This window comes from Monodon monoceros, unplaced genomic scaffold (genome assembly GCF_005190385.1).
Source record: "Monodon monoceros isolate NGI ecotype Baffin Bay Population unplaced genomic scaffold, NGI_Narwhal_1 Super_Scaffold_19, whole genome shotgun sequence".
NCBI classification, from domain to species: domain Eukaryota; kingdom Metazoa; phylum Chordata; class Mammalia; order Artiodactyla; family Monodontidae; genus Monodon; species Monodon monoceros.
This window is the reverse complement of record NW_021703775.1, coordinates 61,728,534-61,754,514: the sequence shown is the minus strand read 5'-3', so window position 1 is coordinate 61,754,514 and position 25,981 is coordinate 61,728,534. Positions and strand designations below refer to the sequence as shown.

General features: G+C 38.6%; 1 protein-coding gene across 3 annotated transcripts in view; it reads left to right on the top strand.

The window, feature by feature from the left end:
* Window positions 1–25,981, top strand: part of RASGRP3 (RAS guanyl releasing protein 3) — a 104,101-nt gene that overhangs the window by 23,233 nt on the left and 54,887 nt on the right. For 2 of the 3 annotated variants that reach the window (XM_029231845.1, XM_029231843.1), the window contains exon 1: window positions 4,231–4,670. The exons of the other annotated variant lie outside the window; for it this stretch is intronic. The gene's annotated coding sequence lies outside the window, so the exon portion shown is untranslated. Of the gene's footprint in view, window positions 1–4,230; window positions 4,671–25,981 lie in introns of those variants that run through there. 3 annotated transcript variants of the gene reach the window in all.

The window sequence follows — 25,981 nt, the reverse complement described above, 5'->3', positions numbered from 1 at the left end:
CAACAAGTTACTGAATAATTTTTCCCCACTGGGTTTAAATACTATATTTAACAAATAAACATTTTATTCTAGTACTTGTATGTATATTTCTGGGCTTTCTGTTCTGTTCTATTGCTCTGCCTCTTTTGGCATCAGTATCAAGCTTTTAATTCTTGATTTTTTTAGCCTATTTAATACCTAGGACCACTCCCCTGTTGTTTTCTAAAAATTTCTTTACAATTCTGTTTCTTATTCTTTCAGATAAACTTCAGGATTTCTTTTTTAAGCAGTTCAAAAAATCTCTTTGGGATTTTAACCAAAAATTAATTATGTTTGTAAATTAAATAGGGGAGAATTGACATCTTGACAATGTTGAGTCTTCCGGTCCCAGAAAATTGTATAACTCTCCATTTATTGAAATATTTTCTATTTTCTCAATAGAGTTTTATAAAATTTTTTAATATGTCATTCACTTTTTTTTGTCATTCCTAGAAATGTTGTTGTTGTTGTTACTATTATGAATGAGGTTTTTTTTCCCCCATTATGTTTCCTATCAGGTTTTGGCTGTTATGTGGAAAATTCTATTAATTTCATGTATTTATTTTTTAACTGTTCACCCCACTGATATTTCCAATTATTTAAAAAGTTGATTCTGTTGAGTAAATGATTATAACACGTACAAGCTGGGTAATTTTGTCTCCTGCTCTCTCATGATTCTTTTTTAGCTTCTTTTTCTTATCTGGTCCAGAATAGTATGCTAAATGATGGTAGTGACAATGAGCATCCTTTTCTTGTTTGTTTCTGATTTTAATGTTAATACTTGTAGCATTACACCTTTAGGTATGATGCCTGTGTTTGGTTTGAGATACACAATCTTTACCATGCTAAGAAAAATTCTCCTATTTTATTTTTTTTAAATTGATATTTAATTTTATCAAAAGACTTGTTAAGATTACTTATTGTGCTAAACTGAAAGCTTTTTCCCATTGATATATTTATGTTACTATGCTAGTGCATTCTTTAATATTGAGGGTTTTTTTCATCTCAAGGGTAAACTATGTTTATACAGGAGGTTAGTCTGTGGTTTCCTTTATTATGTTTTATCAGTTTGTTTGTTTAAGTCAAGGGTATTATGTTAGCTTTCTGTTAGTTTTGTCCACTTGAACATTTTATATAGCCTGGGAATTATCTGTGGCTTCAAGCCCCAAGAGAACTTGATTGTGTAAGTAATTTGGACCAAAAAGTTTTCTTGGAAACAAGTTCTCAATAACTTTTGCTTTTTTCCATGATTATTGAGCTATTGTTTTTCAGGTTCTTTTTGAGTCAGTTTGCCTCTAATTAACTGTTTTGGCTTTGTGCACACTTTTTGGTATGTGGTGTTCTCATTATTGAAATCTTCTAAGCATTCTATAGATGTTTTTTTCTTCTTTACCAGTCAATGATTTTTTTAAAGAAGAGTTATAAAAATTTTCCAAGAGCTTGGCTCCTTTCTAACTTACACTTTTGTAATTGTTTTATAGTTTTACTATAGCATGGTCATAGAATGTGGACAAAATAATTTCTTTTGGGGGGAAATTGCTTAGGATGGTTTGATGACCTAATATAAAATGTTTTTGCACACTTTAAAAATTATCTTTTCTTAAAGGAGTAGGCAGAAAATCCTCCTCTTTAATCATTCATTTATTCATTCAGCATGGTTTCAGCCACGTGTCTCCTATATGTCAGGCATTGTATTAGGCGTTGCAGGCTATAAAATGAGTAAGTCATACGCTTTCTCTAAGGTAGTCAACGTTTAGATGCAACATAGATACATGAAGACCTAATTATAATACAGAGTAAGAAATGCAACAGCAGCAGAAACTACAAGAGAAAAATTCAAGCCCAGTCATAGGTTCTGGGAATATGAAGGTACCAAAGACACCACCATGGCCCCTGAGAGGCTTTCATTCTAAAAGTGTAAAAATAAATAAATAAACTGAAGGCAGAGACAGGCTTTTGGAGACAAAGCGACTAATTAGGAAACCACTATAGTCATTCAGTAATAAATTAAGACATATGAGAGATGTAAGAAAACACGAAGAAAAGTGGAGATTTTCACACTTAAGAGGCAAATAGAAGAAAAGTCCATATAGGAGGCTGAAGGAGGTAGGAGTAACATTTTACGGTAGTCTCAGGAGAACATTTGAAACAGTTGGGTCAAATGCAGCTGAGAAGTCGAGTAAAATAAAAGCAGAGCCAATAGCCTTGGTGTTTGGTGACTTGGGGAAGGCAGTTTCACTGAAATGGATGGCAGGAGCCAGACTGTAAGCAGGTTGAGACTTAACTGGGATGCGAGATGATGGAGACATGGAGTATTTCCCCAGAAGCTTAGTTGTGAAGGGAATGAGTGGGTTAGGGCAGGAATTAAAGAAGCAAAGGATCCTTTTTTTAGGAAATAGAAAACCATGAGCATATTTAGATAATTAGGAGGGTGAGCAGACAGGGAATGAAGGCACGGCTGTTGGCAAAAACATCCTAAACATTTAGGAGTTGCAAAATTAGACACAAACCCAGGGGGTGGATGGCCTCTGATCGGAGGAGGGCGACTTTTTTTGAGTTGAAGGAAATGATTGGTACCTGTAGACAGTATGGGCAGGGAGGTGGGATCTCCCCATTTCTTCATGAGGCTGGAAGGTGTCATTGTAGAACCTTCTATTACATTCCTGGACCCAGGAAGTTCCCGGGTCTTGGTCTGCAGTTGACAGTTTGCTTCCTAGGTATGATTCAGGATCCATCCCTTCCTCTCTGCCAAAAGGAGAAAGGCATTTCTGTGTTTACGTTTCCTGAGTTTGTTTTTTTTTTCTATTGTTTATTGAAGGGTTTCTCTCTTTTGCTAAGGATGTGGTATGCAATAGATCCTCAGAACAATTAACAAGTCAATTGCAAATAAAGTAACTGATGGATGTCATAAGGTCACAAAAGTTTCTGTAGTTACAAAGTAAAAATAAATCAAAGTAATATTTTAAATCTTCAATAGGCCTCCTTTTCTGTTTCTGATTAATGATTGTCATATCAACATACAAGGAAAAAATGTTTATGAAGCTGACATGTATTTTAGCACATTGTATGTTGATGTCTTATTTCTATTACTAACTTTGAACCCTTAAAAAGGGATACATTTTGAAGCTTGTAAAAAAATTTTCATTTGTACTTTGGGCTCTCACATGTTGTTAACAAGTGAATCCCCTGAAAGACTGGTGAGACTGAGGGGTTTTTAGTCCTTTGCTGTTATTTTGGAAAAAGAGTCTATCTTCAGTACGGAGGGAAACTTCTGGTTTGATTAACACTGTAAATAATTATGAGACAAAATCCAGATATGAAAAATTGCCCACACAGGCTCTTCTATTGAGTAAGATCTCACTTATTAAAAATCAAAGTTGAAAGTTTAACAGGTTCATTATGGTTCAGAAATCCCCTGGGACATTTTAACCTTTTAAAATCTTTTTTGGATGTTCAGTTTGCCCAAAGGGCTTACTCTCTCTGTCATATCTCCACTCTACCCTGCTTGGGCACTGATTTGGGGAAATGTCACTCTTACTACACCAAGAGGTCAGATACCTGAGGTTAGATACCACCCAAAGTCAGATAGTTTAAGGGCTTTCTTTGGAGAGAGGGACGCATAGGAAGTGGGGGGTGGAGGGGTTGGGAAAAGCAGCCCAGGTGAGAAGCATGAATTCAACAAAGCATTCAGGATGGTTTGCCACTTTTGTGAGCAACACAGGAAACAGCAGGCTGGTCCCATTTCCTAGCATACCAAAGGGGGCAGCAGCACATCTGTAAAGTGCTTTGTAAATTTCTATAATTTCTGTTTCCACTCTCATTCCCTGGCTGGTAATTTCAACAGTGCCCCCAAATGTTGACACAATCCAACAGGTAACTATGCGGAAGTCTGGTCTTCGGCTGCCTGAAATCATTTCCATTAGCTCTTTAGATAAAGCTGCGTTTTTGATATTCCTCATTAACCCCACACACATCTGGCCCTCAGCATCACTGGGCACAGCAGCCCTGTCCTTTGAAACTAAACCTAAGCATCCTTAGGCTGCTAGTCTGCCCTCTTCGGAAGAGTCCACTTAGTCTGTGGCTCTTCCAACAAACTGGAGGCTGGGATGCTGAGAAAACGAAACCAAGATGGAGCAAAGTAAGTGGCAGATTGATGTAGTCTAGGGGCACCTGGAAAGAAGAGCTGCTGCCACCTGCTGTACTGCCTGGGGTTCCTTCTTCCTGCTGTTCACGTGTCCCAATGAAAACCTGAGGGAGATAAGAGAGCAGATGGACTGCCAGCCCATCCCTCCCAACGCCCTCCCCAATACAAACACATCAACTTTCCACTTGCAGTGACCTGCTCTCCAGGGTGACCTAACAGCTGTTTGGGTTTTGTCACTAAAAGAAAACAAATTATGGAATGTACTGCTTTACAGGCTAATGAAAGGGCTGAGCCAGCACAAGGGTTAGAGGAGGTTTGTGAATTAGGAGAATAATGATCTTCAGTTTCTGACCTCCTGGCATGCAGCGGCATTTATCAGGAGGTGCATGTGACTGGTTAAGACACAGAGCCCCAGCATGAAGGAAACAGCTGCTCGCAGAGTGCTCTGGCACTTGGCAGCTGAACAGGCAGGGTGCTGATGTGAGGAATACCGCACCCAACCGCCCCAGTAAGTAACTGGAGAACTTTCTTCTGTGTGCGTGTGCGTGTGCGTGCGTGTGTGTGTGTGTGTGTGCGTGCGTGTGCACACGTGTTTTGCAAGCCCCTGACAATTTTTAATTTTTATTTCCTTCTGGCACTAAAGGAGGTATTTTGTTCCTGTTCCTAATAACCATTTGTCTTTTTACTGATTTTTTTTTTTTTTTTTAGAAACTGTTCTTTTCAGCAATGTTGTTTTCTAACTTTCAGGATTAGTGAGGTGTATTGCTTGATTCCTATCTAGGAAACAGCGAGTTTATTTCCTGGTATTCGGAATTTTTATGGTCCACGGTGTTTAGGTTCAAAGCCAAGATTCAGGTTACGAAGTAGAGATTATTGAAGCGAGTTGATGACTAGATTTGATTTTAGTCAGTTTTATCACTGAAACTTTTTTTTTAACCATTGAAAATGTTGTTTGAGAAATAGCTTGTGAATCAATTGTATGTCTGACTGGACCATTCCTAGTCAATTTTGAAGACTGTCTCATTTAACTATGTGTAAAAATCTGCAATACAGAAAGCTAACAAAATATTTAGATTAGCAATTATATTTAGATTTTAGGCATGCTTTCTAATTCTTTGAAAGATATACTTTATAATTCTTTTCTTCTCATCTTCATTACTTTACAGCTTTTCTAACTCACTTTCATCACTTTACAGCTAAAATTTTTAGTTGTCCCTGGTCTTCCTTCTTTTAGATACGGGAAAGTTCATGTTTTTATGATGGGCAGAGTCTTTCTTCCTTGTTTATGACCTGGATCATAAAGGTGTTCTCTGAAGCCAATTATCAACTCTAGGGTGTGTGTGTTGGGGGCTGTCCTGGCATCCAAAACTGAGAGGACTTGTTCTTTCTTTGGTTCATTCGGCAGTCATGGAGCTTTCTCTTGGGAAAGCAGCGAAGCAGGCACAACCCTGGAACAAAGCTGTTGTTCACAGGCTTTTGTCCTTCCGTGGTTGTCACCAGACAGAATGTTTAAGAAGAAAGGAAAAGGGGAAAGGGAGAGGGCAGAGCCCTGCATCAATGATGTGAACCTCTGAAAGCGACAGGCCTCTGAATCAGACCAATGGGGGCAGGTAGCCAAACAAGTTCGTTTTTCTGGATTGCCTGGACATTAAAGAGGGGGGCAGAGAGTGGTGTTTTGATTTGAATTCTGACCAAACAGTTATTTTGCTTGTGAGAAACCCAGGGCACCCTGAAGTGTGCTTGTTTCCCCAAGTGACTGACAGATGGTCACACAGGCTCAAGCTGTACAGTTTGCTTGCAATTTCTGCCTGCAACATGGAGGGAGCACTGCTCTCCCTGCACCCCTGCCACCTCTCCTCGTATATGGAGGATGGATTGAAAATGACACGCGGTTCTATCCAAGTTTCCCTCAGCATGGTTGGTCTTGAGTTGCCACATCAGCCAAAGATCTGGGATGGAAGCAGATTCAGATGCCTGGCTAGTCTGGCATTGGGAGGTTTTTCTCCTTCTTTCCCTTAAAGTGTAGGATTCACAAAACCTCGAATGTCCAATGAGAAAATAATATTTGCAACTCTTGTTCCTCTTTATGCCAGCTGGGTGAGGTCCTCGGGTCAGCCTGTGGCCACGTGGCCAGTGAGTTCCCTGTCTGACTGCAGGGCACCAGCTGCCCAAGGGGCCATTCTTTAGGGAGTTTGCTTCTGGTATAGTTAGTTTCCCTTTTTCTGAAGGCTGATAGTGGAAAAGAACTCTCAGGTGAAATTGTGTCTCCAGAATCATAGAGTCACACACCATAAAACTGAGAGGGTCTTAATGGCAATCTGAGTACCCTTTGAATTATAAAGAGTGTTGCATTTTTGAAAGCCCACAGATTATTTTGAAAAACCCAGTGATATCTTGACTTTCAAAATATTAATATCAGAATAACAGAGATAATTATTTTACATGCAGATAGTATGTCCATAGAACCACAGCTTTTAATGCTAGGATAGGAATTATAGAACATGCAACTTAATACCTTCATTTCAAAGATGAGGAGGTTGTAGAACATTTTTCTGGGTCCCAGTGCTAGTGAGTGGTGGAGCTTGAAAAGAGCTCAAGGCTTCTGCTACTACTACCATCATAATATTAACACTAATAGTTATAACTTACCCTTATTGTGCACTTTGCCAAATGATGTGCTGTACAAGTGTATTTATGTTCATATAATCCTCACAGCAAGTCTATGTGCTTTATGTAATTATTACAGTTTTATAGCTAGAGAAACTGAAGTTCAGAGACTGTAGCCACTCAGCTATACATGACACAGGCAGAAGTGACACCGAGATCAGACTCCAGAATCTGCACACATTAAACAAATAAAAGTGGAGTTCATATGCTAATCTCACACATTGAAGCTTAAAAGCTCATGAAATGCAAATGAGACTATTTCAGCACAATACAATTAGACACACAATGTGTGTTACGGCCCTTTCGAACTCTCCATGGCAGGAAGGGTGAGGTTTCCCCTTGGGACAGTCCAAGCCCAGGCTGTGTAGCAGCACTGACCGGCAGCGTGTTTTTCTCCGTGAGAGTAGTTCACTGATGGCCCTCACATTGGTCAGAACAGCAATTGAGAGCTTTTTTATTTCCCAAGAATGCGCTGCTCTCGCTGCCCCTGCTGGCCTTTGCCTCGTTTTTTCCTGTCACTCCTTTCCTTTGGAGGACAGCCACTCCACCCATGCCCCACCCCAAGCAGCTGGCTTAGTGGTGATAACACTAGTGTCAGTCCTGTTCATTGTGTGACTCAACCTGGAAGGTTGGTTGTCCAAAAAGGTTGTTGTTGTTTAGGACTTAGAAGCAATGCAATCCTTCCCTCTCTTTGCTCCGTTTGTTCCCGGCTGTGAGAGAGGGTCGCTGGCCAGGGGACTGGGGGTGGGGGGCGGGGGAGAGGAGAGATGTGCTTTTCTCTGCTGACTGGGAGGCTACCTGCACCTGCATTTGTCTGGGTGCACACTCCTCCCCCCACCTGCCCCATAGCTGAAGACTGACCTTCTCACTTGTGGGCCATGAACCTGTGGCTTGCCTGGGTCATCAACCAGAGACAGAGCCCTGAGAAAAACCTACTTCTCAAACTCTTCTAAAAATTTAATTTAACTCTCTGTATTCTTCCATGTGGTTAAATGTCAAAATGAGGGCTGACGATGAGAAAGAGCACCGAGTAAGTAGCAGAAGGGTCTTTTGGTCAATCAGGAGGAAAGTTTAGTAAGCAGAGCATTCAGGCATGTCTTTGAGAAAGTCTTCAATGTTTTTTCAAGGCTGTTATAACAAGATTACACATTTTGAAGACCAAGCTCTTTGTAAAAAGAAGAGGGAATTTTTCATCTACTTCTCACCTGCCTGTTGCTTCTAAACCTAAGCCCAATTCAAGAGCAGCCAGCAATACAGTCTGCTAACCCAGAGCCACTGGAAATTACCTCCAATTCTTAGCAATTTGTGTGCTGTGGTGGGTGTTATATGGGGACTCGTGAGATGGATTTAGAATCGCAGCAGAATCCACAAGTCATACTCCAGACCTGGTTTGAAGCAAAATAAAGTGATTATTTTCGTGGGATCTTTTATAAGGAAACAAATTTTGTGATGCAGTGCTTGTTTTATTTATTTATTTATTTTTTGCCAGCTTGTGTTCCAAAGAACCTGTTCCCAAAGAGTTAACTCCCTTGGGTCCCACTTTCTCTTTGTATTGGTTGCTCATGCGCCCCCCCTGGAGTTACTTAGCTGTTTGTGTGTCACATTCCCATTGTTTTATGGATTTGAAAGTTTGGGTTTCTTGCTTTCAAATGATCACAGTAGGGTACCTCTGGAGTCTGCGGTGTGTATCTGAGTTCACTGTGCTTTCATCTTTTTTGAGCCCATCAACTCTATCGAGAAGACAAACTCCTGCATTTTTATGGAACTCTTCCAGTATTAGACACTTTTTTGCACGTTGCCACAATCCTATGAAAGAGAGGAGACACTGTTACCATTGTTTACAGTGAGGAAACTGAGAATGAGAGAAAGTGAGTGACTTATCCATGGTCATGGGACCAAGCCCAACTAAATCCCCAGTTTTCAGACTCTGAATAATATCCGTGGAATTGTTCTTTGTGATCATAGGGCTATGATTTGTGTTATCTTCTCATGGGTGAAAGGTAAATGGATGATTGATTCATGATGTGCCATCTCACACATGTCAATGATGATGTTTCCAAAGCCTTTGAATATTTGGCTTCAGAAACAGGGTCAGCTTAGTTACAGACACAATAATATTTGCTTTGGTAATATTTGTAAAGGAACTTAGTGGTCATTTTCCTACCCTGCAGACCCAATGTGGTTAAGTTGGAGTCATATCGACCTTGGCATGATGTAATATTCAGCTTTTAGAAGGGATCTTGTTGTTTTTTGAGATTAAAAAGTATAGTCTGATGTCCACTATGCACTCCCCTTACCCAACAAAACCATCAGCATTCTTGGAAGTTCTGCCTGGTTATAGTACCCTTATTCCCATGGGAAAATAGTGTACTCTGACCACCAGAAAGAGAGTCCCTGCCACCATTTCGCTCTGCAAAGTTATCTGCCCACAACTGAGAGAGTCTTAGCTTGCTAGACTAGTTGAGAATCTTCACTACTAGTCAATTTTCTGTTATAGCCATCCAGTCCATTGTGTAACAGCATAATCAGTACATTGGCAAGGTCCTAAAACTGACAGGGTGTGTTGCCTGATCATTTTACAGGGCTTAGAGGCAGAGGATGGGGGAAACAAGTGAACAGCTTAAGGACAATAACAGCTATTACATTTTTTCTTTCTAAAATAGCTTTTTTAAAATATGCATGTGAAAAATATCCTTCTTCAAATTTAAAAACTCCTGAATAATATTTAATTCATAAAATGACTTGAAGAGCATTTTTCCTTAGTGATTACAGTGTAATAATCAGAACTTTCTGCGCCTGTCAAGAAAAAAAAAAAAAAAAGAAAAAAAGATGAAATAGTGGGTTAAAGGCTTACCTTCCTGTGTTATAGTCTGTGGAACCTGAAGTAATATAAACTTAATGCCCCTATTGTAAGTGGAAAATTCAACTCAATATATGAATGACTTACACTGCAAATATCCCAACATCTTTTAGGTTTCTCTGTGATCAAACTGGTAATTTTGTTTTCTGAAGGCTTCTCTATTTGCCAGTTGCTGCCCTATCTTTGCACTTCACTTAGTGTTGGTTTAGGTGAACCTGTCCCTACCTCACAAAATGTTCCAAGACCCTTGCATAGATCATTATGCCATTGGCTTACTTTAGTATTATAAGCGTACTCAGAGTTTCATCTTTGGATGTGTTCCAGGTACAATGTTTGATTGAGGACTAGTAAGGAGGGAAAATATCAATAACATGGAAAAATTAAGTTCATAGTTAATTACAGAATTTCATTTTAGTCACCACTTTGCTGATGCTTAATTGTTGCAAAAGTCACAGACAAGTAACTACATTGGAACGTGTCTAAGTGATTTTAATTGCTTCTCTTTTCCCCCTCTGAGGTATCTGCGGTAGAGACTTTAGCAATTGATAAGCTGGCTAAATGGAAGGAGAAGAACTCAGGCAAAGGGTCCATCAATCAGCCATGGAATCAGACTCCATAGTTTTTAAAAACAGAAAAGAAAAAGGGACCATTTAGTCACTCCTCTGATTTGTTTTGAGAAAGTAATATTTTTCCTTTCATCCAACAACTCAAAATGGGCTAAAAGACTCCTTAGAGTCTTTTACTTAAGTTCACTTTGGGAATGTTCCACCTAGGGATTCCTTTTTAGGAATTGACACACTGTAAAACCACCCTGGTTTTGCAGAACTCTTTAGACCTAGGATCAAGGAGCTAGGAAGGACTAATGTTGTTTTCCAGCCACACTAACAACTTGCCCTGTAACTATGAAGAATGAACGTTCCCAAATCTCTAGTTAATATAGATTTCTGAAGCTCATAAACTATGCAAGAATTTAAAACAGTCTTAAAATAGAAGAACTGAGTATAATTTCCATATTTGGTTCTGGAAAACTAATACTATAAGTTCAATTTTACTAAACTTTGGATTCTGCTCCACTTAACAGTTCTGCTTTTTAGAAGCAGATAGAATTTCATTTATGCATGGAATGACTGCCATTCAAAATCCTATAAGTTGACAGAATATTTTAGAGATCACTATTTTTTTATGACTAGGACAGGGCTCAATCTGAATGGTGGTGCTCGAGATTTCTCTGTGGTCTCTTTCTGTCCCCGGTCACATCACTCTGATTCTAAGATGAATCTGTCTCTTTCTATTTTCCTTCTGTAGTAGGCATTTAAACTGAATCTGCTGCTGGGAGAGGAAAGAAACTGGTGTTTATTTTTACAACACCCAGAGGCAGACACTACTGCTGACACTTACAGAAGAAAAACTAAATTTCAGGGAGAATGAGGGCCTTGCCCAAGGTCACAAGGCAGTGAGTAGTAAAGCCAGAATTGTGGCCCTGGTCTTCATAGAAGCAAAGTGCATGCCTTTTCTATTCTATCACACAGTCTATATCATTATGTTTATGTTAAAAACTGATGCTCACTATAGAAAAGGCAGCCATTCTGTGGAGTCCGGATTCTGCTGTTCTTGTCATGCCCAATGCATAGCGATTTCCATTTGAAGCATGCTGCAAGACAAAGAAACATCCTAGGAATCTGGATTCAAGATTGGATTCTGCAGTCTCATCCTGTTTCCATTGTTGAGGTGTTCCCTCAACTGTGGTGCTCTGTACACTGGCCAGGGCACCCCTGCAGAGCTAAGCCTCTGGCAACACTCAAAAATTATTATACTGTCTCAGATGATGACAGGTATAAAAAAGGTCATGACTCTAGGACCTGGCTGATTAACCAGCAGTGACAGTTTGCTTTACATTATGTTTGGTTTTTACAAGAAATGACACAATATTGGCACCAAGATGGCAATTACATTCACTCCATGAATTGTTTCTTGGGGCCAGAGTCACAAGTAGATAGAAGGGCCGAGCAGAACTTGAAGCAGGACCAGTGGAACATATTTCACCTTATTTTAATTCTCCATGTTTTAGAAGAAATACCTTCAAACTCTTTGGAAGATGCGAGACCTTTGATTGACTTAAGCCACTGATGGTGTTATTGTGTAATAATTAAGGCTTTATCTTTTTAGCTACAAGGATGACTGAGAAATGTGTCATGCATAAAATTCTGCAACTATTTGGAATACCGTCTCACATCAAGTTTGTGGAAGAGGCTAAGATATTTGAAAAATGGTTTAGCGTTGTAATCCTCATATTTGGAAACTTCACTCAACCAGAAGTTATCAAAACCTCACTAAGTGCATTCTAGTTTATGGGACCTCTTACATGGAAGTCAGAATTCACATTTGGGTGACAAAAGTAAAAGAAAAATCCAAACTATATTTTCCTATGATTCATTTGGCAAGTATTTTTAAACATATGCTTTGCACTGCATATTGCACAAACATAAATAATGGCACAGACTTTACAGGACATTACCACTTAGTTAAGCACATTGATATTTAAAAACATTATTACATCAAACATCTTACAAATATTTTTCTATAAAAGAGGTTTGTACAGTGTTCTATAGATGTCTGGGGAAAGGAGATGACTATATTAGGGTGAGTCAGGGAAGGTTCCTTAGGGTTGGTGACATTTGAACTGGGTATAAAAGGATAAGTAGTCATTGTTCAAGAAGAAAAAACTATATTTTGAAAGATTCCTTTCCAGGAGTAACATGTAACTTGGTAGAGCTGAATCATAGGGTACATGTTGGAGGAGGAACTGGATAAAAGGCTCAAAGATAAGGTAGTTCCAGATGGTTAAGGGTACTGTTTGCCCTTCTGAATCATTTAGATATTTTTGAGAACAATTTAAAGTTAAAAAATATTTTTATTATAGAAAATTACCAACATACACAAAACTAGGCAAAATTATATAATGAGACCCCATGTGTTCATTACCTGACCTTAACAATTTTCAATAGTCAATCTTGTTTCATTTATATCCCCACCCATATTCTCTCTGTCCCATATTAGTTTTGAAACAAATACCAGACATTTCATCATTCTACCTGTAAATATTTTAGTATACATTTCTAAAAGATAAGTTCTCTTTTGAAAAATCCATAGTACCATTAATAAATGTAAAATAATTAACAATAGTTCTTAATGATTATTGAAGCTTGTCAAGTAAAGGAGTGATATGAATATATTTGCATTTTGGAAAGAAAACTCTGGAGGCAATGAGGAAGACAGGTTGGAGAGAAAAAATGCCAAAGACCAATAGAGGACTCCAGAGATGAATATGAATCAAGCCAGTGGTGAGGATGGAAGAATTTTCAGAATGTTTAAAAAGTAAAGTTGATAGTTCTTGAGAGCAATTGGATATGCAGATGAAGGAGAGGAGGGAGTTGAGAAAATTTTAACTTGTGTTAAACTTGTGTTAACTTGGAGATTTTAAACTTGTGTGGTCAGCATATGAATATGCCAATAACTGATGTAGTGTAGGGATTCCATGAAAAGAAATTTAGCCTGATTCTTCATTAGCCAGAGACTATTGGAAACAAATCCAAAAATATTTTCTTATTACCCTCAAACAAAACTTTGAGACTTGGACTACTTGGAGTAAGTTTGATTGCTCCACCTTAAGAAAGTCATTAGCAAAAATTGGAAAACATCCAGAAAATAGCATCTAAAATTCTCCAGGGGAGAAAGGAGCCACTTGGACAGCCTCGTAACTGACACCTCTTTGGTTTACATATGACTGATAGTTATAAAATCATAAAGGCTAATGAACATGACTTATTCACCAAATCCCCAAACACTAAAAGTTTGAAAGATGTGAATTTAAAATAATGGCAGGACCCAACAGATAAAAATCCAGGACCAGATGGCTTTGCAGGTGAATTCCACCAAACATTTAAAGAGGAGTTAACACCTATCCCTCTCAAACTATTCCCAAAAATTGCAGAGGAAGGAATACTTCAGACTCATTCTATGAGGCCAGCATCATCATGATACCAAAACCAGACAAAGATACCACACACACACATACAAAATTACAGGCCAGTATCACTGATGAACACAGATGCAAAAATCCTCAACAAAATATTAGCAAACCAAATCCAACAATACATTAAAAGGATCATACACCACAATCAAGTGGGATTTATCCTAGAGATGCAAGGGTTTTTCAATATCTACAAATCAATCAATGTGATATACCACATTAACAAATTGAAGAATGAAAACCATATAATCATCTCTATAGATGAAGAAAAAGCTTTTGACAAATTTCAACATTCAGTTATGATTAAAAAAAAACTCTCCTGAAAGTGGGCATAGAAGGAACATACCTCAGTAAAGGTCATCTAAACACCCATATATAACACACTTCAGCTAACATCATATTCCACAGTGAAAAGCTGAAAGCATTTCCTCTAAGATCAGGAACAAGACAAGGATGCCCACTCCAGCCAATTTTATTCAACATAGTATTGGAAATCCTAGCCATAGCATTCAGACAAGAAAAAGAAATAAAAGGAATCCAAATTGGAAAGGAAAAAGTAAAACTGTCACTGTTTGCAGATGACATGATACCATACATAGAAAATCTAATGATGCCACCAGAAAGCTACGAGAGCTCATCAATGAATTTGGTAAAGTTGCAGGATACAAAATTAATATATAGAAATCTGTTGCATTTCTATACAATAACAACAAGCTATCAGAAAGAAAAATTAAGGAAACAATTCCATTTAGCATCACATCAAAAAGAATAAAATACCTAGAATAAACCTACCTAAGGAGGTAAAAGACCTGTACTTGGAATACTATAAGACATGTCTGAAGGAAATCAAAGATGACACAAACAGATGGAAAGATATACAGTGTTCTTAGATTGGAAGAATTAATATTGTTAAAATGACCTTATTATCCAAGGCAATATACAGATTCAGTTCAATCCCTATCAAAACACCAATGGCACTTTTTTACAGAACTAAAACAAATAATTTAAAAATTTGTATGGAAACACAAAAGACTATTGGTGGGAATGTAAACTGGTACAGCCATTGTGGAAAACAGTATGGAGGTTTCTCAAAAAATTAAAAATAGAACTACTGTATGACCCAGCAATTCTACTCCTGGGTATATATCCCAAAAAACACCCAAAAAACACTAATTAGAAAAGATACGTGCACCCCAATGTTCCTAGCAGCATTATTTACAATTGCCAAGACATGGAAGCAACCTAAGTGTCCATCTACAGACGAATGGATAAAGAAGATGGAATACTGCTCATCCATAAAAAAGAATGAAATTTTGCCATTTTGCAGCAACACAGATGGACTTGGAGGATATTATGCTAAGTGAAATAAGTCAGACAGATAAAGATATGATATCACTTATATGTGGAATCTAAAAAATACAACAAACTAGTGAATATAACAAAAAAGGAGCAGACTCAGAGATATAGAAAACAAACTAGTGGTTACCAATGGGGAGAGAGAAGCAGGGAGGGGCAATATAAGCTTAGGGGATTAACAGGTATAAACTATTATGTATAAAATAAGCTACAAGGATATATTGTACAACATGGGGAATAAAGCCAATATTTTTAATAACTATAAATAAGAGTATAACCTTTAAAAAATTGTGATTCACTACACTGTACACCTGTAACATATAATATTATACACCAACTATACTTCAATTTAAAAAAATTAGTTGACTGTAAAAAACATAAAAATAAGATATAAAATAATGGAAGGAATTTTTCACACTTTATGATGAAAATGTTCAAATAAGAAGAAGTTGAAAGAATTGTATAGTGAATATCCATCTACTGCCAATTCAATTTTACCATTAATAATTTACTATGTTTGCTCTTTCACATATCTATCCATTTATTCATTCCTCTATCCATCCATTGGTCCATATTTTTTTCAGTGTTAGTTGTAGACAGCAGTACACTCCATTCCTCAACATTTCATCATACATATCATTAACTGGAGTTCAATATTTGTTTATGCAGAATTTATATTTTACACGAGAGATTAAATTTATACATTTGTTTTGCCAAAAGGAAAGGCTGTGATTCTAGAAAGATTAACAAAATTCATGGCTGATTGTTACTGGGGTCATTTATGAAAATGAAAAGCTGTTTGAGAACCTCTTGATCCTCAAAAGTTGTTGCCATATGGAGCAGACACACCCTCCCACAAAACAGCCTTTGAGGCACCGTCAAGTATTGACTTGGCCAAACTACCTGCCTCTCAGTAAATGTTAATTGGATTTGAATGTGAAAAAAATGAGACCCAGAAGCATAAGCTATTTGCCAGTAAGTGATAGAGCTGGTAGGAGAATAAATCACCTCTAATAGTTTCACATTGAGCATCACTCCCTGCCTGGAACAGCTCTGCAGAGTAACAAGGGAACAGAGTGGATGATTTATAAGTAAAAACTGTAATACAGGCAATGCATTCTATATAGAATCATCCTGAGATTATTCAAGAGGAGCCAGTATTTGGACAATGGGAAAGGAAGTGAACTGTTCTCGCAAAATAGGATTCTTTATTCACATATTGAAAAAAAAATGCCTCTGTTCATAAATATTTATCCTCTGATATCATCCAAAAGGGATTAAAACAGCTTATGATAAACAGCAAAAATAAAATAAAATGAAACTCCAAATAATTAACATAGGAATAAAACAAGCATCAAAATATGCCAGTTAGTAGAGTGAGGAACAAGTTTAGACTTAGAAAGCTTTGAAATGTTGTAAATTGAATCAAATTCTGACATGTTAAATCTTGCCAGTTGGTTCAAGAATTGAAACTCAAGCTGAGATGATGTCTAGAAGATGTGTTTGTTCAAATGTTTGTTGTTGCTGAAGATATCTAAGATTCATTTGAAAACTGAAAAATTCAAATAGTCAGACATTTGTCTACACAAAAAGCAGACATTCTGATACTAGAAAAAAATTTTAAATGTTTGATTGACTTTTTCAGTTTCCATTTTGATGTTATGACATCTGTCTATATCAATGGTTCCTAACTAGGAGCAGTTTTACCCTCCACGGGACATTAGGCGATGTCTGCCAGTTTAGGGCTGTCCCTATTGGGGGTGGGAGTGGAATGCTCCTGGCACCTCGTGGGTAGAGGCCAAAGATGCTGCTAAACATCCTACAATGCACAGGCTGGACCCCTGCAGCAAAGAATTATCTAGCTGAAGTATCAATCGTACCAAATTTGAGAAACCCTGATCCATATGAGTCAGTTACAAATCTTACTCTAACATGCCTTCAAAAAACTTTAGATTATTTACAGACGACATTTCTTCTCCATAACTGCTGTTGAACAGTAAGTAGTGACAACTTAATACTCTTAATGAAATGCTACTGCATCATCACCAGGGCAAAAATAAGATGCAAAATGACTAGTCATTCAGAATAAGGTTCACGAAAAGCCAAGCTGAGTGGTTCACAACACAAGCTGACAGCACTCTTTGGTGTGCAAGAGCATCAAATGTTGTCAGGCAAGAATACAGATATTTAACTAACAGTATTTTTACTGTTAGTTGTTAATAGTACAACAGCAGTATTCCAAGGAATTAGGGCCACATTATTTACTGGAGCAGGAAAAAGGATCATTAGATCCTAAGTCATGGGACGGTTCATCCTGGGACATCTCCCTCTGGGACTTGGGAAGTTCATTTCTCTCTTCATTTTCTCCTTTTCAAAAACTCAGGAAGGAGATCTGAGGGTATTGGAAGCAGGTAGATTAGATAAACTCCTGCTGCCAACCTGATGATTATATGCCTCTGATTGATGTTATTCTCCTTCCTCTTACCCTTACCAATTGTATATACTCTACCTGTGTTTGCAACCATGTTCTCCTTCTTTCTTCATTCTTGTTACAACTGGCACCCATGCCCTCATCTTCAATTATCTCTTCCTCCTTCTGAATCTTTAACGTCTTCCTCTCTACTAGATCATCCCCATCAGCATCCCGGTATGTTCCAGCAACTCTCATCTTATAAAAAACCCCCTGATCCCCACATCATCTGCCAATTTCTCTTCATTCTAATCCTAGACAAACTCAATAAACTCACATTCTACACATGCTGTCTTTGTTTCTTTATCCCCCATTCACTCTTCAACTTACACTAACGTGACTTCTGCCAACAGCTCCGCTAAAGCTGCTCTTGTCGGGGTTACCAGTGATCTCCTTGTAGCAAAAATTTTAAAGCAGATAGTTTTCCATCCTTCTCCTATTTGACCTCTCAGTAGCATTCAACATAGTTGATTGTTTTAACTTCCACGAATGTGTTCTTCTCTTGGCCTCATGGCACAAAATGATTTAAGTTTTCCTTCTACCCCTCTGACAACTGCTCCTTAAGATGCTTTGCTGCTTTGCCTCTTCTCTCTGACCTTTAGATGTTGGAATGCCTGAGGCTTAAGCCTGGACTCTTTCGTCCTTTCTCTTTATACTTTCTTCCTAAGGAATCTGAACCATTCTTATGGCTTTAAATGCTATTCACAGGGGGTTAACTCCGAATTTTAAGTTCTATCTCAGAACTTTTCTTGGAGCTCCGTATTTGTATAAATAATAGCTTCTTGAGACCTGCACACAGGAGTTTCACAGGCGTGTTAACATTAAGGCATCTTAAGCATTGGATTTCTTCCAGTATACCCACTCTCTCCATCCAGTCAACCTTCTCCAACTTGGCAAATGTAATTATGATCCAGCCAGTTTCTCAAGCCTTTCTTTCCCTCACATCTTTCTCTAAATTAATCTCCGAGTTTTGGCTCTTGGCTTAAGTATTATCTTTTCAAAGAGATCTTTACTTATCACTCACCTAGAATAATCCCTCTTATTCTCTAGCTTACCATCTGGTTTGGATTTTCATTCATAGCTTTTATAAAAATTTGTAATGATATGCCAACTTGTCTGTCTATTTGTTTGATGTTGGTTTCCCTCGGTAAATTGTACAGTCCACTGGACAGGGACCTGATCTGTTTTATTCACCACTGGATACCCTGGCCCTGGCATAATGTCTGGAAGGTAGAGGTATGTGCTCAGTTGATATCTGTTGAAACAATAAAGGACTCGGGATTGGGATACTGAACATAAAACAGACTCTTTTTTTTTTTTTTTTTTTCCTGAGAAGGTAAGAGTCAGGTCCTTTGCTGTTAGAATTATATTTTTAATTATATTAAAAGGTAGCATTTAAACATCACCCAGAGGGGGAAAAAAAGAAAAAAAAACAAGTTATTTAGTAAATGCCTGTTGATTGATGGATAGATTAACCAATTGAATATTTACTAAATTCCTTTAATTTCCATTTAGTTATAACATAGAGATAATACTATTAATTCTCTTTTCCAGAATTATTTTATAGGGCAAAGTTAGATTATTGCCCTTTAATCTCCTTTGAAGAAAGACATTAAACACGCACAAAGTCCCATTTGAGATGGTGCAGAGATTACACATACTATCAATTTCTTTAGTCTGAGAACTGCACTGCACTAATGTCTGAACTCCTGTGGTTTGTGAGCCAACAAAATGTCGTCAGTCTAAATCGTTATACGCCCTATTTGAAAGGACACCATTTGACAGTGTTTTTGTGGAGTGGCTAGAATTATATCATTGTCGATGCAGCCTCAGAGCACTCCTCTCAGCTGCCCTGCGCTGTGGGAAGTGTCTTATGAAGCTGGTGGACCACACAGAACAGCGCCTACCCCCCACTTCCCTGGCTGATGGCGTCTGACCAAGGTACTGAAGGGTAAGGGAGGTGAACGAAGTGGTATGAAGGAAGCAACTTCACAGGGAGGAGTAGGGGTAGTATTTCTAGACCTTGACAGGGGCATAGATGCCTCTGCAAAAAGGAAACCTTATGTTTTTTAATTGGATATTAAGTCTAAGGTGGCTCATGGACTCTTGGGAGGGCGTGAAAATTTCTGTATCTCAAATTTTTGTGACTCTAAAAAGCCGGTGGTGAGAATCAGGGAATAATGTTGTGTTTCCTCTCCTTCTGCATTAGGCAACTTTATCTGTTTTAAGATATAAAAAAAATGACATCAGATGGTGCAACCTCAGGGAATACGGATTTTCCTGTGTCTTCTGAAATCCTCTAGGGCACTCATTCTCTGTGTGTTTGGGCAGTGGTTCTTTAACTTTTATTGATCACAGGCCCCTTTGAGACCCTCTCTCCAGAAAGAAGCTCATGGGCACAAAACCAAAATTCTGCATATGATGTCAGGGGTTTTACAAATCTCTGATTCTTGGTTAAAAGCCTTGGTGTGGACTGAATTGTGTGCTCCCAAATTCATATGTTAAAGCTTTAACTCTCAATGTAACTGTATTTGGAGATAGGGCCTATTAAGGAGGTGATTAAGGTCAAATGAATCCTTAGGCATGGGGGCCTAATCCAATAGGGCTGTGCCCTTATAGGAAGAGACACCAGAGCTCTTGCTCTCCACCACGTGAGGACACAGCAAGAAGGCTGAAAGCCAGGAAGGGAGTCTCACCAGGTACTGAATTGGCAGCACCTTGATCTTGAACTTCCTAGCTTCTAGAACTATGAGAAATTTATATTAAGCCACCCAGTCTGTGATATCTTGTCATAGCAGTAGGAGCAAACTAATACAAGTCTCTATCCTAGAAACTGCTCTTCCCCTCAAAGTAGCTATGTTTATGGTCACTGATTCATGAAGGAGTGGAGCTGGGGAAGGGGCTCCCCAGTGAGCAAACTCTGCGTGTGGGAGAACTGCCCTGAGGGGTGTGTGGGAGCCTGGAAGCACAGGGACAAGATCAGCTGGCAGCACCAGGCCTGGCTCTCTGTCTGCCCTGGGCTTCATGAGTCCACACTACAAAGCAAAGTATGAAGGCCATGCAGAAGGATGATGTGCTCCTATGTTGGGCTTGGACATTTTCTATAGGTTCTCCTTCATTCCACTGGGCAGTTTGTCCATCTGAGCCCAGAAGCCTCCTTGAATTTCTTTCAAATATTTAATAAGAGGCAGGTTCCTCCTGAATACAAAAATCCCTTTTTGTAAAGTAGAGAAATCCTTTCCCCCGGAGTTAAGATTGGAGCCACCTGAGCCAAAAACAAATTGCTGGGAATGTGGGAAGTATTTGCTCCATCATTATCCCTCTTGAAAAAGCTGCTGCTGTCTGATGTGAATGGAATTTGAGGACAAGGACAATGAGAGCTGCAATTCGTAGACTATTTGGTCCCCAACCTGGGAGAGCAGGAACAGAGTCTCAAAGCCCGTAGCGGTGTTGAAGAAGCGAGTTTAGACTGGGGGAGTGGAGCATGTGCAGCTCTTTTCTAGAAGACTTAAAAAGAGGAGTCAAAGTTTGAGTGACCAAAGGTAACCAAGAAAATATGTGGGGTTCCACGTGATAAGAGTAATTGACTGGACAGGGTTTAGGATCCAAGCATCAGAGCCAGAGAGCCAGATGTGCCAAGATGAATTTTGAGTTCCAAGGTTCTACCTTCTCATTTCATCTTCACTACACATCTTTACTCATCTCAGAGGTACCCAGAACTGCTTCTGATGCCCAGCATCCACCAACCAGGGATTTAAAACCTCCGTTATCATTTTAGACGCCTGAATACAAAAATTATTTTGACGAAGGGAGATGATTAGGTTGGAATAGTTTTTGCAAAATCAGAGAGTCAAATTCCCTTGAAATCAGACCGGTGAACAGAAATTCCACATCATCAATGCTGATTCATTTCTCCATATCTAAATGGCAAAAGAGCTGCTTCGTATCAGAAAACTCACACTTTCTTAAGCAGATGCATTAGTTCAAAATCAGCCTCTGAAACATGCACTTTTTATGTCCCAGGGACCCCACCCAGTATGAGCCTGGATTCTTTGGAAGCTCTACTGTGATGGCATATTTTCCTTTCTCCCATTAACTCACTGTTTAAACTTGGGCAAATTATGTTATCTTTTTGGTCCTGGGCTTCCCCTTTATAAAGTGAGGCTGTTAACCAGATAAACAAAAGGTCCCCTTGAAAAGTGGAAAAACATCTCTCTGTCTCTCCTGTACCACAAGCTGTTTTTCTATTAGAACTACAGAGTTTCTCTGAATAGACAAAAAAAAGCTCCATCAGAAGACTTGAATGAGCAAAATGATGAAATCAGGTGTTTAGAGGCTAATCCTTGCAGCTGCACTGACTAGTAAATAACCCTCCCCTGATTGCTGGTTTCTTTCTTTAGAATCGTAAACAACAACAAAGGAAGAATACCAGCTCAACTTGTATAGTCCCTAGTCATCCAAGTGACTCATTGTCTAAGTGCTGGAAATGATCTTGGGAATTATCCACAGGAAATTATCCTGAGAAGTCCATAGTACCTCTGAGTTACTTGAATCTGACAGGGAGGAATAAGCTGTCACTAATTGTAGTCAACAAATCCAAAGCAGCAGAGAGAGGAAGTGGGAGAGAGTGAAACTAGATACTTACTGTAGTGTGAGGAATCTGAAAATGTATTTGCCTCTAAGCATGAGTAGGTACATATTTTTTGTATAGCTATCCCAGTATACATTCTATTTTCCCATAATCTTTCCAGAATCTACAAAGTAAAGTGTTGAGAGGGCACTGGCACCAAGTCCCATGCTCTTTGGTAATCGTTAGTGAACATCTGTTTTGTTGATTATGAGAACTTTGCTTTTTTCTTTTCTTTCTTTTTTTTTTTTTTTTGGCTGTGCTGTGCAACTTGCAGGATCTTAGTTCCCCGACCAGGGATGGAGCCAGGGCCCCCTGCAGTGGAAGCATGGAGTGCTAACCACTGGACCACCACAGAATTCCCCAAGAACTTTTCTGTAAAAGAAAAACATAGAAATCTGTGGAAATTGCAAAAGTTGGAGGTCATCTGGACATTTTAAGCATATTATAAGTGGAAATTAATAAGAATTTATTAGCCTGACCAGCCTTGACAAATGTTATAGAAATCCCCAAACTTACTTTCTTGCTTGGGCAAGGGTTTGTCTTGCAGTTTGAACCTACTTTTTTAATGGAAATAGGCCAGAAGGCATAGTAGTGGGCTTGTGACTCTTCCTTGTCTAATCCAAAAATAGGAACATTGTGAAAAGTCCTCCTTAGCATCTGTGATGTCAGGGGGCAGCCTGGTGGGCCTGAGGTAGGGGTTTGCAAAGGCAAATGTTTGCAGGGCCAAGAAGATTCCAGAATAAGTGACGTGGATTAGGGATAAAAAGAATTATCTTTGGGACAAGTGATATCTCACTTTCCTCTTAAATGTACTAAAAAAGAAAAGGCACATAGTGGGATGATAAATGGCCATGACACTTGGCCTCAGATTGGGGAGACAATAGAGGGTAGTGGAGAATTTGGGGAACTGGGAGGCTGTTGCTACTCAGTTCCAAACACATGTTGCCTCGTGGGAATGCAGCCCTAAAGCCGGTAGATCTGATGTTTCCACAAGAATCTAGAAAACTGGATTGTTTTAAGTGGAAGTCTGGGTTTGTACATTTTTGCAACTTTTGTGAGAGCCAATCCTGTGTGAGCCTAACAAAAAAGTACATCTATGAGTTAGATCTCTGTTTAGGAGGCCACTATTTTATAACCTGCTAATGCTGAGTGAGGAAGAACTTGGTAACATACACCATCTTCACTTTGGAGAAAAAGCTAACACTTGTGGTTTATTATTTGTATGTCTTTAAGTAGGCTTTCTCAGATAAAGGGAAAAATGCAAAAGAGAAGGGCATTTGAGAACAATGTTTATAATGTGTATACAGCCACTATACTTTCATATCTAATTGCTATAACATCAGAGCTAGAGTCCTTGGGTTATTACAGAAATCATGGTTTTGTGTTAAGACCCACAAGCATATCTATGTGGGATGTTGCTGATGTCAAGCATGACATCTGTTCAGTCACCTTGGTGTGAATATGGTTCTCAATAAAAAAAACCCCAAAAAACTCATTGGAAAGACTCAGGTTGTTCCATATTATAATGAAGAGATGGAGGTTTGGATACATTATAAAACAGATGTTTGGCACTTTATAGACAACACATTATTGAATTAAAAACTCCTTATCCAAAATCAAAATTAGATTTTAGGAAAGAACCTATAATTACTGAAAAACAGAAACACTTTTACAAAACCTGGACTCTCTTCACATTACTTTAGATGCATGAAGGTACTATATTTTGGTCTTGAGCATTCTTTGATTTTTCAGTGAGATACTGCTTCAGATATTCCAGTACTTTTTGCTAGTCATTGATGTTTTTATGGTGGGTTTTTGCCTTTATCTCCCAAACCAAGTTTTACTACATTATTATGGAGTGGTAAGTTAATGATTGATTTAAACATTTTCTTTTGTATTTTTCTGCTTTTAAAATGCCATAACTAATTTGTGTTGCATTTAGTAGTGAGGAAGTATCTTTTTACCAAGTTCTTGGTGAATACCTTCAAGTTTTATGTGATTAATAGTTAAAGAGGGTCTAAGGTAAATAAATAAATACATGTCCAATCTCCTGGACTAGAAATTAGAAGCAATTGTTGAAAAGAAGTCACTGAAGATAAGATATTGTGGTGAGATAAAGATTGGCAAGGGTATAAAACTGTGTGAACATGTAGACTTGTGAAATCCCCACAAATTACCACAGAAGCCGATGAGGTTCTTGTTCTAATTTTAGCACACAGCTCGGTTTCACTTACTATTTCAACTCTTCAACATCTTTCTTGTGACAAGTAGATCCATCAGCAAAACTTCTGGTGGAAATGTTTTTGTGTAATACCCACTCTCAAGAATTGTTTTTGAGGATATTATTAAGCTGACATTTATTTCCATTCTGCAGAGGAATGAATGCAGTGTCAGGACTGGGATCCCATTCATGACTCATTGGTACACACGAGATACTGCTGGCATTTCTATATGTATTTACTGAAGTCTCCTGGTCTCTTTGGGGGCATGTATGTGTCTTTGTATCCCCTTAAGTACATATCTTATGTGCTTGATAAATATTTCTTTAAAAAAATAGACTGTAACTGACAATAAAATGGGCTGTATGTCTAGAGACAACTAGGTCTATCCTTCCAAAATAATGAACATTAGAGTAGGTAGCTGATTACAGAATCTTCATTTAAAAAATTTTGGGGACTAAGCCACAGTTGGTAGAAATGGAATTTAAACTAGTTCTCATTTCATTACTCAAATTTCTGGCCTATGCTTCCTTTCCCCTTTTTTTTCTTTCTCTCTCTCCCTTTCTCTTTTTCTTTCTTCCTTCCTTCTTCTCTCCCTCCTCCCCTCCTTCCTTCCCTCCCTTCTTTCTTTCCTTCCTTTCTCTCTCCTTATCACTCTCTCTCTTGCAAAATGTGTATATATAGGTAAGATATATGTGACTTATGAGTTTGAGAGAGATGACATATATAGGAATCATTTTTTTTTTTTTTTTTTTGCGGTACGCGGGCCTCTCACTATTGTGGCCTCTCCCGTTGCGGAGCGCAGGCTCCGGACGCGCAGGCTCAGCGGCCATGGCTCACGGGCCCAGCCGCTCCGCGGCACGTGGGATCTTCCCGGGCCGGGGCATGAACCCGTGTCCCCTGCATCGGCAGGCGGACTCTCAACCACTGCGCCACCAGGGAAGCCTATAGGAATCATTTTATCCCATAAGTTGAAGGCAGTTTTTGGTTACTTGCCAGGAAAATAATAAAAGTAGCTAACATTTATGAGAATATACTATGTGCCAGTGAATAAGCACTTTAATTGTATTAACCCATTTAATTCTCATAACAACCCTCCAACAGAGATACTGCTATTATCCTACCACATAGAGAAAGATACAGAGACAGAGTTTGCCAAAGGGCACACAGCTAGAAAGCACAAGAGTTGAATTAGATCCCAATTGTCTGGCTCTAGAATCCAGGCTCTTAACCATTAAGCTATACTCAGAAATTATTAAATTAGTAAAATGTGTGAAGCCTACACAGACCCCCCCCCACAGGAAAGGCTACATTGGATTATGTCACATAGACCATCACAGAGGCCTTTTTAATTAATTTTTATGGGAGTATGGTTGCTTTACAATGTTGGTTAATTTCTTGCATAGTGAATCAGTCATACATATACATATATCCACTCTTTTTAAGATTTTGTTCCCGTTTTGGTCACCACAAAGCATTGAGTAGCGTTCCCTGTGCTATACAGTAGGTTCTCATTAGTTATCCATTTTACACAGAGTAGTGTATATATGTCAGTCCCAGTCTCCCAATTCATCCCACCAGAGGCTT